At 38.4% G+C, this 19,868-nt stretch overlaps 1 protein-coding gene and 1 long non-coding RNA gene across 3 annotated transcripts in view; one reads left to right on the top strand and one right to left on the bottom strand.

Moving 5' to 3' along the window:
- The window catches only part of TMTC2 (transmembrane O-mannosyltransferase targeting cadherins 2), a 398,739-nt gene that overhangs the window by 366,096 nt on the left and 12,775 nt on the right, over nt 1-19,868 (bottom strand). Inside the window, exon 1 of one of the 2 annotated variants that reach the window (XM_042992821.1) lies at nt 4,960-5,005. The exons of the other annotated variant lie outside the window; for it this stretch is intronic. The gene's annotated coding sequence lies outside the window, so the exon portion shown is untranslated. Of the gene's footprint in view, nt 1-4,959; nt 5,006-19,868 lie in introns of those variants that run through there. 2 annotated transcript variants of the gene reach the window in all.
- On the top strand, nt 5,160-8,645 carry LOC122240401. The gene is made up of 3 exons (XR_006220090.1): nt 5,160-5,352; nt 6,823-7,011; nt 8,096-8,645. It is a non-coding gene; the product is annotated as an uncharacterized LOC122240401 (long non-coding RNA).

The following is a 19,868-nucleotide window of genomic DNA, read 5'->3' as shown; positions in this document are numbered from 1 at the left end:
TTATTGTCTGAACATGAATATTGTCAAAGGTCATGAAGTTACTGAATATTTTTCCCAGGGAAGTACAACTAGATGCTACTATCTATGAGAAACACAATATGAGATAACAACATCACACAATAATGGCCATATGTTCTTAGAGAGTCATACCAATCTATCGCTAAAAGATTTATGACGGAATATACCCTTGACAACTGATTAGCAGTCTCCTTCCAAGTTTCCATACAACATTTTTATGTCCTTCAAGTCTAACAAGTAGCATATTGTTATGTGACTCCTATTTAAGCCTGACAGGTGAGAGGCTCTGACTAAACAGCCAATCTCCCTTCGGTCCTCCTAAGGTAATGATAGGTTCTTAAAGGACACCAGGGTACTTTCTAAGACTCCAAAATTAATAAAGGATTATTTCTGAATTTCCAGTCTACCTTGCACAGTCTCAATGCCCTACACTCAAACCTGAGTTATGTCAGGAGGAAACTGGACAATATTTTTTTTATATTATCACTCACTCTCATAACAAATTATAATAATAGTAAACTCTTATAACAAATCCAAAGGTCTTTGTATCATTTGACTGATAAGGAAGCTGGAACTCAGAGAAATTAAGTGACTTATCCAGGGCCTCTAAGATGTAAGTGACAACACTCAAGTGGTTACTTAGAGAAAGCCTACACTCTGCCTTTCAATGCACAGAGCAGACTAGATGTGTTTTCAGATATCCTAGGATGCTCTGTAATATACTCTAACCTGTACGTTGGTTTGGTAATGCCGAAAAGGCCATATGGATCCCATCTCTCAGAACACCTTGCACAACCACAGCTCACCAAAAGCAGCAAACTACAGTGGGAATTTTTTTCCCAAGTTTTTATTTAAATTCTACTTAGTTAACATAGAGTGCAATATTGGTTTCAGGATGCAGTGGGAATTTCTAAATAGAAACAAATGGAAATTTCCACTCCTCCAGCCTTCCTCTGCCAAGGAGAACCCCTGCCTCTGAGCAACTTAACCTGCACCAGTTAGTCTCAGCCTCAAACCCTCTCCTGCACCAAATTATAAGGCCTGAGGTCTAATAATTATTAGTTATAAATTTCTCTTTAATTCTTTGACTATGTTCTTCCTTCACATCAGATAATGAACCACGAAATCCTAATTCATTCATTCAAAACATATTTGATGAGTGCCTACCATGCGTCAGAGTCTACAACAGGTACCACAAAGACACGATGAATAGACACCTGCCATGAAAACTCTACAGTCTTACAGATCAATCGGATGGAGCATGTTAAATTCAGACAATTACAACCTGCAGCAGAAAGTGAGGACTGCTTGTCAAAATCCACTTTGCTTCTTAAGATGGATTTTATTGACAGTCGATGAAATTGGGGGGGAAAGAACAAGAATTTTTTAATGCCACTGAAGCTAATTTTTCTTTAAAACTACTTTCCGCAGCTTAGTAAATCACATATTCTTGAGGTGGCAACATCATATGAGGCTTCACATTAGTATTTAAATCATTCTTTCACAAACAATTTTAGGGGGAAAGAAAAGCATGTAAGAAGTAGTATGTTTCCATGTGAGAATACTACTTAAATCCAAGTCCTTTGATATTTCTTTTTTAAGTCAAACGCTGATGCATAATTCATTAGGAGAGTCTTTATAATGGCAGGAGTGGGAGAGCTGGTGAACATTTTGCAAAATATACAAAGAAAAAAACCTTAGAGTTCTTCCAGAAGCAATCCAGCAAAAGTGAAACAGCCACACAGTGCAGGAGAAAAAGTGCTGATGATGTCAGTAGACCCAGATTCAAATCCTCACTCTATCAATAACCAGAAGACAGATTTGGATAGGTCATTACCATCTTAAGATCTCAATTTCTTCAGCTCTAAAGTGAGGATATTACTGTTGCCCTATTTATACCACATAGTTCTTGTGAGAAGCCAACACGATACTGAATGGAAAAGCACTCTGAAAAAAATAGTACATCTTTATACAAATGGCCACACATATCATTACAGAAATCTTAGAAATTTTGTCCGGGCAAGGCATTAACTTTTCTGTAAATGTTTAAATAGCTTGAATATTTTAATCTCTATTTCTGTCTTCTCTCACCAAAATTAACTTGGAATTTTTTTCAAAGCATGTGCTAAATCGGTCAGTTATCCTCTTACTCCACTATTTTTAGAAATTATCTCACAGTCAAATGTTGGATGCAGAGGGTCTTTTTTATAGACAATAGGTTCATTGCATAATTGCAGATCTAGTCCCTATCCAGCAGGAAGCTAACTAAAGATGACTACTTGTTGTTGTTGTTGTTGTTGTTGTTGAGTTTAATATTGAAAGTGACCAAAGTAGAATTTATTTCAGCAAAGAAAAAACAAAATGAAAACATAATTGAAGTTATTACAAGAAAAAGCAAATACAAAACCTTTTTACTTTCCCTGCTCCTTTGTCAAAATGCCCATGTTTTCTGGTCCATAAGGAACTGGAAAGTGTGACTTTGTCCTCTAACCAGATGGATTACACTAGTGAACCCACCCAGCAGCTGCTGTTCAGAGAGATCATGGGGAGCAAGAAAGTAAAATGCTCTTCTGAAGAGTAAGTTTTATTTACCAGAAATTAAGGAGGGAGGAGGGATTGTAGCTATTTACTGAAAGGTACACAGATTAAACCCAATGACTTATGTGTCCTTTCAAATTAACTCCATTTAGAAAACCTCTCATTAAATGTAATCTAATTTAAATGCATATCGGAACCACTTATATTTGTTACTCCTCTCTTGATGAGCAATTAGTTCTACTCTTGTTTTCCTTTCCTGATCTGATAGCTAAAATATAGCAGAAGTAAGAAACATTTATTAAATCTTCTTTTGCTGAGCTTTCTAGATGCACATTCATCATTCAACACCCGCCGCCCCCCCCCCAACCCTGGCCACTGGGAGTTGGACAAGACAAATCAGACAGAAGTTAGAGCTTTTTGGTTTATTCAAGAGTCACAATAAAATAACAAGGAGACATACAAAAGATGTTCGACAGTACTAGCCATCAAGAAAATGTAAATCAAAACCACAATGAGATACCATATCACACACACCATTTCTTGTCATACTAGGAGGACAATGAAAAGGATAGTAACAAGTGTTGAGGTGTGGAGAAAATGGGAAACTCCTAGATTGCTACTGGGAATGTAAATGGGTGCAGCCACTTTGTAAAACAGTCTGGCAGTCCCTCAACTGTTTAAACATAGTGTTACCACAAAACCAGCGAGTCCACTTTTAGGAATATACCCAAAAAACTAAAAGTAGGGACTCAAACAGAAACTTGTATAGGAGTGTTCATAGCAGCACTATTCACAATAGCCAAAAGATAGAAACCCAAATATCCATCGACTGATGAATGCCTAAATAAAATGTGGCATATTCATACAAGGGAATATTTGGCAATAAAAAGGAATGAAGTCCCAATGCATGCTATGACATATGATGAACCTTGAAAACATTTTGCTAAGTGAAAGAAGCCAGTCATAAAACATTACATATAATTCCATTTACATGCATGTGGATACGTCCCGAACTGGCAAACATATACATAAAAAGAAAGATCACTGGTTGCATCACACAGAAGGGAATGAGTATATAGGGAATGATAGCAAAAGAATATGGAGTTCCTTTTTGAAGTTATTAAAATGTTCTAAGCATTGTGATGACAGTTGTACAGATCTGTGAATACATTAAAAACCTACTACTGTGTATAGATACTCAAAGGAAGTCAAATCAGGATCTCAAAGAGATCTCTGCACTCCCATGTTTATTGCAGTATGATTCAGAATAACTAAGTGCCTTTGACAGACAAATGGATAAAGAAGATACACAGTGGAGTATTATTCCGCCATGAGAAAGCAGGAAATCCTGCTTTTTGTGAAGACGCGGATGGACCCTGAAGATATTATTCTAAGTGGAATAAGCCAGACAGAGAAAGACAAATACTGTATGATCTCACTTATTTGTGGGACCTAAAATAAGAAGAAAATCAGATGACAGAAAGAGAAAGTGAAATGGCAGCGACCGGGGGATAGGGAAGGAAATGGGGAGATGTTGGTCAAAGGGCACAAAGCTGCAGTTATGCAGGACAAATAAGTCAAGATTAAATATACAGGCATGATGACTGTGCTTAATAATACTGTACTGAACACTGGAAACATGCTAAAAGTATATTTCGAGTGCGCTCACAAAAAAGTGTTAACTCTGGAAGGAGAGGATACATTAATTAGCTTGACTACAGTAATCATTTCACTTTATATGTACAGCTGGCCCTTGAGCAACATGGGTTTGAACTGTGCAGATCCACTTATATGCAGATTTTTTAAAAACAGTACAGTATTGTAAATGGGTTTTCTCTAATGATTCCAAATAACACTTTTTCTTTAGCTTACTTTATTATAAGAATACAGTATGTGATACATATAACATAAAATATATGTGCTCATAGACTGTTTATCAGTAAGGTTTCTTCTGATCAATAGCAGGCTATCAGTAGCTAAGTTTTGGGGGAGTCAAAAGTTATACTTGGATTTTTGATTGTGCAGGGAATTGACCCTCCAACTCCTAGGTTGTTCAAAGGTCAACTGTATATCAAATCATGTTGTACAACTTAAATATATATAATCTTTATTAAAAATATGTAAACATGGAAAAAAGCTGTACACTGTACAAGCTTAAATGGGTGAATTGTATGATAGGGATGAATTGTATATCTCAGTAAAACTATTACAAAAAAAAAAAAAGAAAGAAAGAAAAAAAAGTGGGGAGCAAGAACGGCAGAAAAGATGAAATTTTAGACATCAAGTAAATCAACCACTGTATTTTAAAATTGGAATCACTTTAAAATGTTACTAAAAACATCATTTCAACAAACAACGAATATAGCAATAAAAACTACCATTTAGCTAGCCTGTACTATTTACCATAAACTTTGCACACTGAATCTCAAACTCCCCTGGCATTCAGATATTGTCCATTTCCATTGTGCAGTTAAACAAGAGTCAAGTCATAACTTGCTTGTGGTCATACAGAAAACCAATGGAACCAGAACACGTACCCAAGCTTACCTGAAGTCTAAGCTATGCTCTTTCCCCTACATTATGACATCGTGATAAAGAGACAGAATCACATTTTCTCTACCAGGCACATGCCCAACGGCAATTACCACATGAGCAATTTGGGTATACAGTAGGAAAAAGCACTCACCCAATGTCGTGGCACCTGTATTGCATGAGGTTTTCACTCATTCTTTAAACAGAGATTCCCTGAAAGTCTACAATCCGCAAAGTAAAGAGATGGCTGTTGACATTTTTTCAGTGAGTATTTTGTTCATTTTAAGTCTTTGCTTATTTACCTTGTTATTATATTTTGTAATTCAGACTTACTTATAATATAATCAACAAAAGCCATAGAAGTGTAGTAATTGCTATATACTAGCACTCAATATCCTGAATATATATGCTACAATGGAAAGGTGCTGTTTCATATTTGTAATCAACAGAATTAAACTCTCCACAATGGACAAAAAGTATAGTGTTTGCCAAGTCTAAATCCTAGATCTATAAGCTTAATCTGCTCATTGGAATCCACAACTTCAATCTGGATATTAATAAATTGCTTAATAAACTCCAAAACTCCCAATTTCCATTTTCCTATGAAAGGTTAAATCTCTATAAACATTAAGTACAATGTAGCAACCATACTGGTGACTGGGTGTACCTCTTCAGAAATACTCACTAAACCACATGAAATTGCTGATCTCTGACCACTCTTGACCAAAACAGCACTGTTATATGGTTCATCCTACACCTAAGAAGAACACGTTTTCTGAATTTGAGCTTAATATTCAGATTATTAGCCAAACTGTGATCTTCACAGCATTCCAAAATCTCCAACACCTGAGGCCAGGGACCAGTGTTCTAATCTGGACACTGTCACTTAGTAGATTTCACATATGCTCTGAGCCTCTAACAGCTCCCTTTCTGAAAGGAAATTAAACTCCTGCCTAGATTTACAGGTTGGTTGTTAGAGTGTACCAGTATAATTCAGGTTTCACAGATTTAAAGCATCGCCAAATGTAGGAAATATTAGTTTATATCTTGCTTTGCAACCTCCACAATATGAGAGAGCAGAAAGAACTTTTTTGTTTTTTAATTGGATGAGATGAAGTTTGAAATCTAACTCCACAATATACAGTCTGCGTCCTTGGGGACACTGCCTAACTGTGTTTCTTAAGTTGTCTCATCTATAAAACTGGTAATGAGGGGGCAGTCACTCTTTTGCTCCGCTAATTGGTTCCATGCAGGAATATGAGCCTGCTGTTGTCAAATTCTTTTTAATTTGTTTTAAATTAAGAAAGCTGCAAATATGAATCTAGGAATAAAGTGTCCTAATTTTTAGGTTGTTGGCTACTAACTACCTGTTTTCTGTTTTATTCTGTTTTCCTTTGCTTTGTATTTTTTTGCAACACAATTCGGGATAAATAAAAACCTGATTTACAGCTTCAAACCTAGCGAAATGCCTGACACATTGACAGTACTAAACAATTTACTGAATGAATGCCCTCTGAATAATTAATAGAGGTCCCCTGAAGATTTCAAAGTATTTTGTGTAGCTCATTTCTTACTTTGCATGTTCGAATTGTTTCCAATTTTTTAAAGAGCTGATTTTTATTTGTTCAATTTAGGTGCCTAAATAATAAGACTCTTAAAGCACACAATATAAAAATGATCCTTTGTTACTCTTGCAAGTAAAAACAGCAAACAGATAATAAATTTGTCTTGCAGGCAGGTTCACAATGTGGTGAAGAATTCCATCACTAACAGCTTGAAGGACCTCAACTTCCAGGCTGGAAGTGATACACTTCTCCCTCATGAACACAAACAGCCCAGCCGTCTAAATCTCCCGCTCGTCTTCCTCTTCAGATTTGTGAGACTTTAAATGTGAAGATATTTATTTCTGTTCTGGAGGGCCAGGTAAATACTATCTCCTCTCTACATATATCTCCTTCCCTCTGCCACCCTGCCTCAACAAATCGTGTAAAAAGCAATGCTTGTATGTGAGAAGCAGAAAAGGCATATGGGCATTTCAATCACAAAGTTTTAGTTTTATGTGTCAACCTTATCATTTTCTATTTAATAAACCATTCAGCATATGGTACCATAGTGCACAGCCTTAAAGACATTCTACTTAGATTTGGTGATAAATCCAGGTACCTACCACACATCTGCCCCCACATTTAACTGACACTCACAGAAACAATTTACAAATATTCCAATGCATCCAAATATGAATGTGCCACTAATACTTGACAAGTGTCCACTAATTCTGATAATAGCATCATTATCATTTCTAATCTGCCACCAGCAATCAGTGCCATTCTTTGATGACACAAATAAGAACAGAGGATTAGAAATAAAGGCTTGCTCCTCAGAACACAGTATGAAAACTCAAACATCAAGTTGACATTTTGCCCAAACATGTACCAGATTTGCCAAAGATTTACCAGAAAAGTCTTTGTTGCATTCAAAATTGGATTTACTTGACCAAAAGAAAAAAAAAATGATTTAGACACCAAGGTTTGTAAAACAGAGCAGAAGAAGCAAAACACCATTATCTCTCTTCTTTTACATTTTATATAACATTGGATGATTTGAGATACTACTTCATAATGAAAAAAATAAAAGTAAATGATGATAATGTGACAGAACTAAGAGGTGAAGAGAGGAGGAAGGACTTGGGTTCTGTTGCCATTATCTGCTTCTAAAGGTATCATAGCAAATATGGATACAAGGAATCCTTTTCATGGCCTATAACAAAATGGGAACTTTCTAAACAAGATTGTACCCGACCTATATTCAGATCCCATGAACCAAAACGTAAAACCAAGGCAATACGCAGAGGAACAATCCTATACAGAACCTCCCTTGTGTCTATGAGGGAAGACTCAGAGCCCCACTGAGTTATTTATAATATCTAATTTTAGAATGCCAGTGACAGGAGAATGTTTTCATTATCTTCTTTTTGTTGTTGTTGCTTAATTCCTCATCCCTAACACAGTTTCTGAATGCAGAAGGAAGAGAAGGAGCAAACGAGAGCAGGCAGCAGGCAGAAGACAGCTTAGTCATCTTGCCCTGTATCCCAAAGGAGCTTCGAACCAGCAAGGTGCAAGCAGGAACAGAAAAATACTTCACGGACAGTAGTAATCAAGCAAAAACTGAAAGATTGGCATAAAAAAACAAATACTTTTTTTTTAAGTTACAGGCACAATTTTCAGGGTGCCAGGAAGCACTTGAACATGCCTTGGTATCTTTAAAAGCATTTTTCTATTATAGCCCAAGTGAAAACAACAGCTAAAATAAAACATTTATAATGATCCCAACCCCAAACACTATTTTTTACAACTTTATCGAGTTTCATATCATAAAATTCACCCGTTTCAAGTGCACAATTCAATGATTCTTAGTAAATTTACTGAGTGGTACAACTATCACCATAATCAGGGTTAGAGTATTTTCATGACCCTAATAAGATCTCTAACGTGTATTTACATCCACCCCCATTCCCACTCTCAGGAAACCACTATTCTCCTTTCTCTTTTCTCTACCAATCTGCCTTTTCTGGGCATTTCATAGAAACGGAATTACAGGATACTCCACCACTTTCTAAATATGTAACGTTAGTGAAGTCACTGAACTTTGCTATGACTCATTTTTCTCACAATAATCATACCTACACCTCACAGAGCTATTCTAAGGAATAAATGAGATCATCTATGTGAAGTGCTTAGAACCCTGGCTGGCACACATTGAGTGCACAATACACTAATTGTAAAGTAGGTAAGACCCTACCCCTGTTTTCTGGAAACTCCTCCACAGTTGCTATGCCAGTGGACCCTCAAATTCAACATGTCCCAAACCAAACTCTATAGCCTTCCCTTCAATACTGCTTTCCTCCTATGTCCCTTCACACAGGAAATACTAAAAGTATCCACAATCCTCAGAAATTTCAACAAATTCCTAAACTTTCTCACCCATTGTCTCTCCAATCTTCAATTTCTAGAATCTTCTTTACTCCCTCAAATTTGCTTCCTTCTCCTAATCCCCTCAGCTTTAGTTACAACTCTCAATGTTTCCCCTTATTTGGTGCGAAAGCTTCCTACCTGTTCTGCCTTCAACTGGGTCTTCTGGTCTATCCATCCTATTTCCATCAGAGGGTTCGCTCTTAAAATCCAAGCCTAATCATTTCTCTCCTTCAAGGGCTCCCTGCTAGCTTTCAGCTTAGCTCCTTAGCTTGTCACCCAGGGCCCATCACAAACTCCTTTCTCCTTGCTTCTGTAAGTTCCATCTCTGGCAGGTCTCCAGAATACATCCTTGAGACTGGTCACTCTGAACAACCTGTAGTTTTCTGAATGTGTGAGCCAGTCTTCGGGCTTCCGGCAAGCGAGTCAATCCACAGCATCTCCACGACTGCCATTCCCCTTTCCCAAATTGTAGCTTGAGTATCACTCTATTTAGCAGATTACCTGAGCCACCTAGCAGAATTTAGAGGTGCCTCTGCTATGCAGAGCCATATGAGATAATATGCAAATAAGAAGCTCTCAAAGTGCCATCAACTCTGTGAGGCTCAATAAGATGCCTCCTCTTGAGCCCATGTTCAGCATCACCTGAATTGGGGACGGAAGAGAGGGGAGAGTGGAAATGGCAGAGAGGAAGGAGTGACAGGATCCGAAAGGACTGGAAGGGAAGAGAAAAAATGGAAGAAGATAAAGGCTGCTCTCTGAGGACAAAGCATGAAAAATAAAGAGGAAAAACGGGTAGGACCCACATCTTGCAGGAAAGGTTTTTCCTTTTTGGGCACGAGCCTTTAATAAAAATGTGAACCCTTTCTTTTACTTCTACCTGTGATGATAATCATACAATTTTTTCTTTCTATTCTTCTGTCTCTGAAACACTACCACTCACAGTGATTCTAGCTCTAATGTGGAGGAAAAATTTACACACTTCCATCTGCTGGAGACAACATTTCATTTCCTTTCTAAAGCATTCTCCACATTTACTGTCAATCAACCAAGAGTTACTTTTCAGGTTTTCCATCTGTTTTCATTTTTTTCTTTTCTTTCATCAGAATTCATGGAAAACGAGACTTATTTCAGTATGCCATAAATATCAAGGATATTTGGGTGAAAGAATCAGAGTTAAAAGAGGTATTAGAGATTATCCAAATCGGCAGTTTCCAACATTTTCTCCACAGACCGCTTTAAGTGTATCCACTGTTCTCAACCCAAGCCTAGCTTTCCAAAAGTTGCTATGCCTAACTTTGTCTTTTCACAATGTATTTTCCCATTTTATTAATCAAAAGTCAAAGCTAATAATCAGATTTTCTGAACATAAACTACCCAGTCCTACCCTTGAGGTTATAAAATTATTGATCAAAATCCAAGACAAAACAAACAAAATCTCAACATTTTGTTAGCTTATATGATCCTGTACTGGAAAAGAATAAGCTCCAGGGTTTTGTTTTGTTTTTTAATTTTTTTTTTAATCTTTATGTATTTTTGAGAGAGTGAGAGAGAGACAGAGTGAGAGCAGGGGAGGAACAGAGAGAGAGGGAGACACAGAATCCGAAGCAGGCTCCAGGCTCTGAGCTGTCAGCACAGAGCTCAATGCGGGGCTTGAACCCACGAACCGTGAGATCATGACCTGAGCCAAAGTCGGACACTTAACCAACTAAGCCACCCAGGCACCCCATTAATAGAAGTCAATGATGGACTCTCACTATGAACTTCCATATCCCTTCCTAGGCTTCCAGCTACTCACCCCAGCCAAACTCCTCCAGTTTAGAGAGGTAAAAGTCCAAAAAATATTATACCTCTACACTACCAATGACCTTTATTTTTTGCCTTCTTTCTTCGTAGCATCTTAATAAATGCCTTCTTGTCCTACCAGGGGCTCTCATCCTGATGCACAGAAAGAATTTAAGGAGCCCAGGAACTTAGATGGGGAAAAAAAAGTACAGCTTAGTTTTCTAGTCCTCAAGAAATTTAGGATTACCTTTAATTATGAATAAAGGCAGCAAACCATGCAGTGACACCATGCAGAATCACAGACACTTTTCTATCACAGTGCAGTTGTTGCAAATTTCTCAAAAAAAAAAAAAAATCATTTACACTCATCATTACTTTGATATTATGGCAGCTAATGGATCGGCCACTTGATTGTTATTAAATCGATTAATAAAGAAGAATGTATATTACTACAATTAACTGGGGTTTTAGCATTTTGATAATTATATCTCAACTTTTTTGGCTTCTATGTTCTGTTTTTGCATTCAAGACAATTTGGGGGGAAGAAGTCCATCGGTTTTCCCAGATGGCCAAAGGGATCGATGGCCCAAAGAAAGCTGCTTTAAAAGCAAAATTGCCTCAGATTCATCTCTTGTCTATGCTGCAATGACCAAGATGGGGAAATACAAGTAAATACTTGCTGAAGTAAAGGTGCAAGCTCACACAGTTCCCAGGAAAAACACAGGATTCAAACGCAGATCTCCTGAACTCTCATCTATTCTGGTACTTTAATGGACTGGGGTCAGGAGCCTGAGCTCCAGAGACACACTTGTGTGGGTTCAAATCCAATTCATCATTTAATGTCTCCATGACCTTAGGCAAGTTACTTAACCTCACAGAGCCCATGTCCTCATTCAAAGTAAGTGCTTTACCAGGTTGAGAGGATTAGCTGAAAATAAATACACAAAGAACTCACTGTATTTTGCACATAATTATTAAAAGGACACAACAATCTACTGCATGCCTAATTATTATTTTTGTGGAGTTTTTCACGATACTATTTGTATTTTCATACAGCTTTACCATTTTCTAAAACTCCTCAGAACTGACTTTATTCTCAAATGAACTCGTGGCCCAGGAAGATCTGAGCTGGGAGCCAGAGCAGCCTCTCCCTGGTTCTTCCTTCCATCTTCAGAGTACTGCATCAGAAACCTCACTAATAAGTCCATCTCTGAACTCCACCACATTAAGTCATACCACTTCCTCCTGTGTCACAGACTAGGAGTCTGGGGTTCTCTCTTGTCCAGCAAGGGAGCAGATGCAGAATTCAGTATGAGAGAGGCTAATATCCAAGAAGAGACAAGAGCCCCAAACAGGGGTTTTGTCTTTGTATTTATTGAGCTCATAAGATATTACCCACATGGTAAACATGAAGAAAACAAGGTCTTACACACGTGAACATGGAGAAATCAGACAGTAATCATTAACCTGTACGTGTAAGAAGGGCCTGGAGTGCAAATGGAGTTTGTGATCAAAGTACAATAGTATATTGGCATCAGATGGAAAGTACTCATGATCCTATTACAGTATCTCAGTGTGGTGGCAGCTTTTCACCCTAAGCTTTTTTCTAACCCATTTATGTAAGCAGAACCTATGTCTCCGCACTCCTGCCCTCATTATCTGCTAAGCCAAGCATCGTCATCCTGAGCAGCCAGATTTTTTTTTTTTTTTCAATCTACCATCATCCATGCTGAGGACACATGTAAAACTCTGCAGTCACAGTTTTGAGTTCCACCATCCTAACGACCCGACAGTTCCTCCATGAATCCTTTCCCAGTCTCTCCAGAGATAATCTAATTCTTCTTACAGACCCCCGCTGAGTATTCTCATACCTCAGCAAAGTGTTCATTCATGTAGGAAACCAAAATATATGATGACTGACCAGGTTTTTGAGGTCCTTGAGACCAGAGAACATATGATTCATCATTTGCATGCCATTCCACTCACATAGTGCCTGGCATATTAGAGCAAACAATGCATATGAAGCTGAAGTGGATTTCATGCTCATAACAACACTATGAGATCAGGAATTACAGTCTTGTTCAGAGGTGAGCAAACCCTGGTTCAGACGAGTCACTGATAGGCCCATTATAATACAGCCAGAGTGAAAACTTAAAGAATATTCTCAAGGGCATCCATTAGTCAATGATCCATCCTACTTGATTTCCCCTGGAGAAATAAAATATATGCCTTTTAAATGTTCCTGTTTTTAAATTCATTACTCATTTATCACATTCGTAATAATCATAAATTATTCAGATTGAGATTTAGGTCCACAACAGGTAACCTGGAAGTGACTTGAGATGGAAATACTGAGCTGCCTGGAAGAGACAGAAGCATCCTTGCAGAAGCAAGAACCCAGGTCTCAGCTCGTTTATAGCAATCACCCTGGACTAAGCAACAAAGATAAACTATGACAGCCAGACCTAAGAGAGCAACTAGAGGGAGACTGTCATGTACTCTGAACCACTGTAGAAGAAAACAGGGCATCCATGTTGGAAGCCATATTTTCCTAGGTGACAGTTCAAAGTGATCAATGTGTGATCAACAGAGCCAATAAGATGTGTAGATTCAGACCTGAACCCCTGCCAGAGGCGAACTGTGTCTCGATTGATCACACAGCACCAAGCAAAACCTTTAAACCTAAAATGTGAATTGGAATGGAAACTTCAATATAAACACTGATTTTATGGCTATGATTTCAGCAGTATACATTTTCCTATTACACCCATAAACTATTTCACTGATATCAAAATACCTCCAAGCCTTACATAACGTAAGTGCTGCCTGGACACGTTCACATATCTCCATATCTTTGGCTCACAGCAACATCAGCAATTCACAACTTGCATATCGAAAGAACTACAGAATTACAACAGGCCCAGAAGTGCCGCCAACAAATTTACTGCCTCTGTGTTATTTGTAAATTGATTGTTTCTTCTTTGGCTTCTGGCAAGCAGAGAACTGCATGTAAATGCATATAGATTATATACCTACTCATAAAATTTAACATTAGGATTGAACTTTCCCCAAACTCAGAATATCATGATACCTTTTAAACAAGTATTATAATATATGTTTGATTTACTGTGTCTCCTCTAGCTCATTTTTTGTAAATTGATTACATTACCTCCGGGTCAAAACCTTTCTACCTAAACGTCTGCTTTTACAATGTTTACCACCTGGTTTATGAATTAAGAATTTTTAATAGGCTCTTATTGGAAATCAAAATAAGATGTGCTTTTTTGGCATTGTTTTTAAGTAGAACAGATAGTTGTTGGTTAAAACGTATTCCAGTTATTTATCAGGCCTCATAACTTCATCTCATATGCATATATAATTAGTTGTTTTTCAAATTCATTATTAAAAATAATACCAAAGGCAGAATTTTCCATTCAATAAAGATGAATTTGAGGTACAAATTTTGAAAAGCCAGGGACTACTATTTTGTAAAACTCACATTTAACCCTGTAAGTTAACCCCATAAGTTAACAATACTCCTGAAAAGCAGAAGAAATCAGCCACAATCCTGTAGTAGGCAATCCTGGTCCTGACACCAATTTTTCTATCAGAGGACAACCATATCCAAACTGAAACCATCCTACAAATGGGGACTCTCAAAGAGTGCGGAAGATGGCAATCCAGTTCAAAGCAAAAAAAACATACGGCCTTTTTCTTTGCCAATAAGGGGGAAAAAAAAAAAACCCTCCTATCACAGCACTGCATTCTTGAACACATTTTATCAAGGGTGCCTCCTGGGGAGCCCAAAGAAGAAAAAAGCATCAAGACGAGGCTGTCGACAACCAAGCAATGATGCAGAGTCACTTTGCAGGTGTCAAAACCTCAATCACAGAAAATCAGGACCAGTGGGCAGACCACATGGGAAAATGGATACCAGAAGAATACCAAACAGCTGCTCGGCAATGAGCTAAAAGCAAGGCAGATACCCAGGGGGAGGTCAAGCAAAAACACTTGGAGAGCACATTGAAGCAGAGACTGAAACAATGTAACAAAGCAGCAGACAGCTGGGCAACAACTGCTTGCAAACACAGGCTTGGGGCTACAGATGCAGGGGGGCCAGGTTTCCAAACAGCTACACAAGCATCCCAGAGGCCTCCACTCGGGAGAGGAAGCAGCAGGCACTTCCTGCAGGCCAAACATGACTGCCAGGGCCGCGTGGCGGGGGCACACAGCACCCGCACACAAAGACCCACTGTTGCAAGAAACCCACTGCTCAGCAACACGCTCGGGATCAGGGCATTAGTTAAGACAAAGACGGGAACAATCGTAGAGATGTGGGGTCCATGCCACGGTTCTCCAACACTCGCCTGAAAGCGCTTACCCTAGTGTCATCTGTGGAGAAGTTGGCAAAATTTTACATCTGTGAGTCTGACCTTGAGCTGTAACTCCCAACAATTCTTAGGGCTAGGTTTCCCGACTAATGTCAGGGAACCCCTGAGCGTGCCCAGCTGTGCTCTCGGGGATCAGGAAGACTGCTAGAAGAGTTTTAAATGTGTGTTTCTCTTTAGATTGGGCGTTGGTAAACTTTTTCAGTTTAGGGCCAGATAGTAAATACTTTACGCTTTGCAAGCCCAAGGTCTCTGTCACAGCTACTCAACTCTGCCACTGTAAAGAGAAAGCAGCCACAGATAATACCTACACAAGTGGGTATAGCTATTTATAAAAACATGCTACATGGTGGATTTGGCCCACAGGCCTTGGTGCCCACTCCTGATGTAGGTGGTGATCCAAATCCAATCTGCACACGTAGAGCCACATGAATGCTCTACCCCATGAGTGACCATCTCATGCCTATGTAAGCCACGTGACTTCTGAGATTGCATTTAGCATCCAGTTGGCACAAAAGAGTGCCACTCAAAGGGCAGTAAGGATAGAATGGAAGTGGACATCCCAGGTTCAGTGGACGTCTGTGGTCTCCCCCTGCCCCCAGAATACCTTGCCCTTCCTTCTAATGGAGCCCCTTTTCCTGTGGTAAACCTATTACATGCAGTGTGGGATGGGAAAACCAGCTTTCTCTGTACTCTTATGTCAGACCAGAGGTTCAGGCAGGTGCCTACACCTGGCAAAAGCACCCCAATTGGCTAGTAACTGTGTTTCCTGGATGAGCCTGTAATCTAAGTCAGGATAAGTAAGGTCCTCCCTGGAGCATTTCCGGGAGAGCTAAGGAAGGAACTTTAGGCTGCCACTGGCCACGATAACCATGATGGCCAGACCATGAGATAAAAAAATCAAGTCTTCATAACTTCAACAGGCCTCAGGTTCAGACAAGCAAAGGGATCCACCCTCCCTGAATCGGACATTTTGTCACTTACAACCAAAAGTCCTTATTACCGAAATACATAATACGCCAGCAAAAACAAAGGCCCAGTGACAATGTGTTAGCAACAGTTCAAAGCCACAATACAGGCCTGCCAAACTCCAAAACCTCCACACCCGTAACATGTTGTGAGCAGAGATGTTCTGATATCTCATGTCTCCTCTTATGCACAGAGGAAAGTAGGCTAATCTTTCCACCTCCCTTCACCCCAAGCTGATGTACCTGGGTTTCCTTTTCTTCCCACTTGCACAGGAAAGAAATTCTCTCACCCTCCCTCCACATTCTGCTACTCACACCAAGGGAGGCCAATTTCTCTTCACCTTTCCATTTCTAATACACTCACATTTCTTGTTCACCTCTGTCCCCAGCTTATTTTAACACTCAGCATCACTGGGAACAGAAATCCTCTAATATAACCCTAAATAGTTTGTATGATCCTATAAATGGACACTATTCCGGTCTCTCTGCTTTGGATCTCACCTACTTCCGACAAGTCTCAAAATGCTATCATGGAACTCAAGGCCCGAGTGTTCCAGCTCGTGGCTCTCTCACCAATTCATTTTCCATTCCTCTCTCTCCCTACCCTCTCCTCTGGCTTTATGCCCTCTCTTTGGACACTGTGCCTTTCTCTTCCTGTACATTTTTTTTCCCCAGATAGTCCTCCCCCTCTATCATCTTTATCAAGCTAATTTGATTGGTTCTTCCTCAGACAGTTCTGACACGTTACTCCCTCGCAGCCTGGGTCAAGTACTTCTCTTGTGTGCTCACTTAGAAGCGTAAGCATGCCTCTATTTGAGAGAAACTACTTATTTGGTCTGTCCACCAAACTCTAAGCAAGGGCCAGATAGTAAATACTTTACGCTTTGCAATCCTGGAGATTATGGATTACATCTTCTTCTTGGTAGGTGCGCCAAGATTTAACAGGGTTCCTGACACAGCTAGGCATTTACAAACACTAGCTAAAGGAATAGGGCGGTGACATATGCTGAAAGGATCCCACAAGGATGCTTTCTTGGGAGACAATACATTTCTACATAAGAATGACTAAACACTTTGAAATCAAAGGCCAATGCCTATTTGAGCTGATTTCCTGAATTGAAAATAAACCACACTCAAATCTCTCTCTCAAATTTTGAATACAATTATCATAATTTTACACTATAATTTGCAGAAATCAGAGTACTTAAATGGTAAACATACCCTTACCGTTCTTTTCTTTCCCTCACTTCTAGTAACAAGAGCCATTTCTGGCCTCTGAGATAAGTGCTCATGAGCGAATATATAACAAAACAATTTACAAAGGCATCACTAAACATCCTTAAGTCTTTTGGCTGTTATGGTACAAAGACAATTATCTCCTTATCATTTTTTGTTGCTTTCTTCATTTCCATTCCTCACCCTCTTTTTCTGATATCAACACTGATACAGATGTTAGTTTGTGAAGAGCGCCAAGAGTTAGCAACCAATACGATTTTCTGGGGGAAAACAATCCTTAAAATATAAATAATTTTCAAAAGCAAAATACAAATAATTTTCTTTAAGTGAACAAAAAAACCAGTAATATTTCACAAAAGAAATCATTCATCAACTTCCATTTACTCAAGAGTTTAGGAGAGAATCCCATTCCAGTTTTCAATAGAATTATAGCTGCAGTGTTACTCTGACCTATTTCTACCAATTTCAGTCTATTCTGGTAAACTCTTCCTGAACACACAAAATAGCTTGCAGACATACACAAAAGATTTTCTTCAAATGCAGTAGGTAAGCTGCATGCAAAGCATTTACTCGATTTTTATATAGACTTCCAAAGATGCTTCAAGAGAAAACATTCGGGCTAAGTTCTGGTTTGTGTTTAAGTTTATATTCAAGTTTGGAATAAATAATGTTTCTTGTCAAACCTTATGATGTACCAGAAATCTTTGAACTTCATTTTCAACCAGTTTTCATAAACAATGATGACACAAAAAGAAATAAAAGTAAAAATTTAAACTTAAGATGATGCTTAGTATTAAAAACCATTTTAACCTTTAAATATCATCCATGGTCCACCTTAAATCTACACAGTTTGCGGTATATAAGTAAACTGTCCAATTTAACAGTAAGTCTACTAATTCCTTCAGGCTTCCATTTGAAAAATAAACCTAATTCCCTCCCTCCCCACATAATAAATTCTCAGAATTCAAATTCCAAATACACAAAGATGAGGTATTTACAAAGATTTCTCATTTATAACAATAGCATTTTAAAACCATAAACAAGCTTCTATTTTACAACACACACCAAAAATTCAGCATGCGATCAAAATATACCATATAATCTTTAGAAAACACCATGGGGTTACTTCCACAAACAGTTAAATTGGAGGATTTCCATTCCTAACAACTTGTCTTGATTCCACCTCAAGAAACTGACAATCATGTGCCACTCTGGTTCCAATTCACAAAGATCAGAATCAAAACCACCCATCTTTCTTGTCTCTATTTTCCCCCAACAAACAAAGTTCACCCACACTTCCCCATAATGACGCCGCCCCTATACCATAAAGGAAAGCGCTGTATCATAAGCAAGAAAAGGACAAAACCCTCTGCAAGTCACTTTGTCAGTTCCACCAAAGTTCATTCATAGGGATGTCATACTTCAAAACAGGATAATATCCTCCCTTATAATAGGTACCCACACCTTCCCATCCAACCCTCACCCTGCAGAAATCCAAATGCTAGTCCTTTGTTTAGTCCTAAAAATCAGCAGCTGAGGCATGTTTAATAAGGTCTTGAATTATTGGTTTCTTGTACTAATTTTAAATTAATTCCAGAGAGTTGAGGGCTACTCTGCAAAAACCATTTGTTATTTTCCTTTAATAAATTAAAACAGTATGACTGATTCTTTTTAACCCATCAGTAACAGAATCTGGTTTATTAAAATACTAAGTGAATTTTCACCTGAATATTCTAAAAATGTTCCAAGGAACAGATGTGCACCAGAGAAAACTAGGCTGCCATCCAACAAGAACCAAAAGTGTTCTCCTTTTTAGGAGCTTGCCACTTGCTGTTAGAATTTAGTTATCAATAGGAACAGAGTAAACATTCCAACTGCGAATAAGGTAACACATAGGAAATAAATGATGATTATGGCTGAGGTAAAAACATCTCTGGTTGATACGGTCTGTTTATTAATGTGCCTGATTTTTCACTCTATATGTGACAATAAGGCCAACGTTTTACTTAACATATTATTAATTACCCCAAAATGGCCAATTTCAAGCATATTTCTTGGGCAAATGAACCCAAATCCATAACCCTAGAATTGTGACCTGTTTTAAGCTGGAAGGGAACCTGGGGAGTCATTACCGCCACACCTTGACTTTAAAAAGAAAGCTGTGCTACCAATACGGTAAACCTTCAATATATTTAGCTTATCTCGTGATTTGGGGCAGGGAAGAGGGGGGCAATCTTTTTCTAGGCAAAAAAAAAAAAAAAAGAAAGCAAGAAATATTAGAGTTATAAGATTATGTGTTCTCTTTATATAGGGATTCGCTAGAAAAATGTTAAGCAAATGTGAAGAAAGATCTATTTTAATCAGGAGAGAGGTCAATATTCTTAAATGCAGAACCACCTGTAAATAAATTAATGCACGTTATAGGTCCTGGTAAG

Source organism: Panthera tigris, chromosome B4 (genome assembly GCF_018350195.1).
Source record: "Panthera tigris isolate Pti1 chromosome B4, P.tigris_Pti1_mat1.1, whole genome shotgun sequence".
Classification (NCBI taxonomy): Eukaryota; Metazoa; Chordata; class Mammalia; order Carnivora; family Felidae; genus Panthera; species Panthera tigris.
Note: the sequence above shows the minus strand (reverse complement) of the source record. Positions and strands in the feature narration are given on the sequence as shown.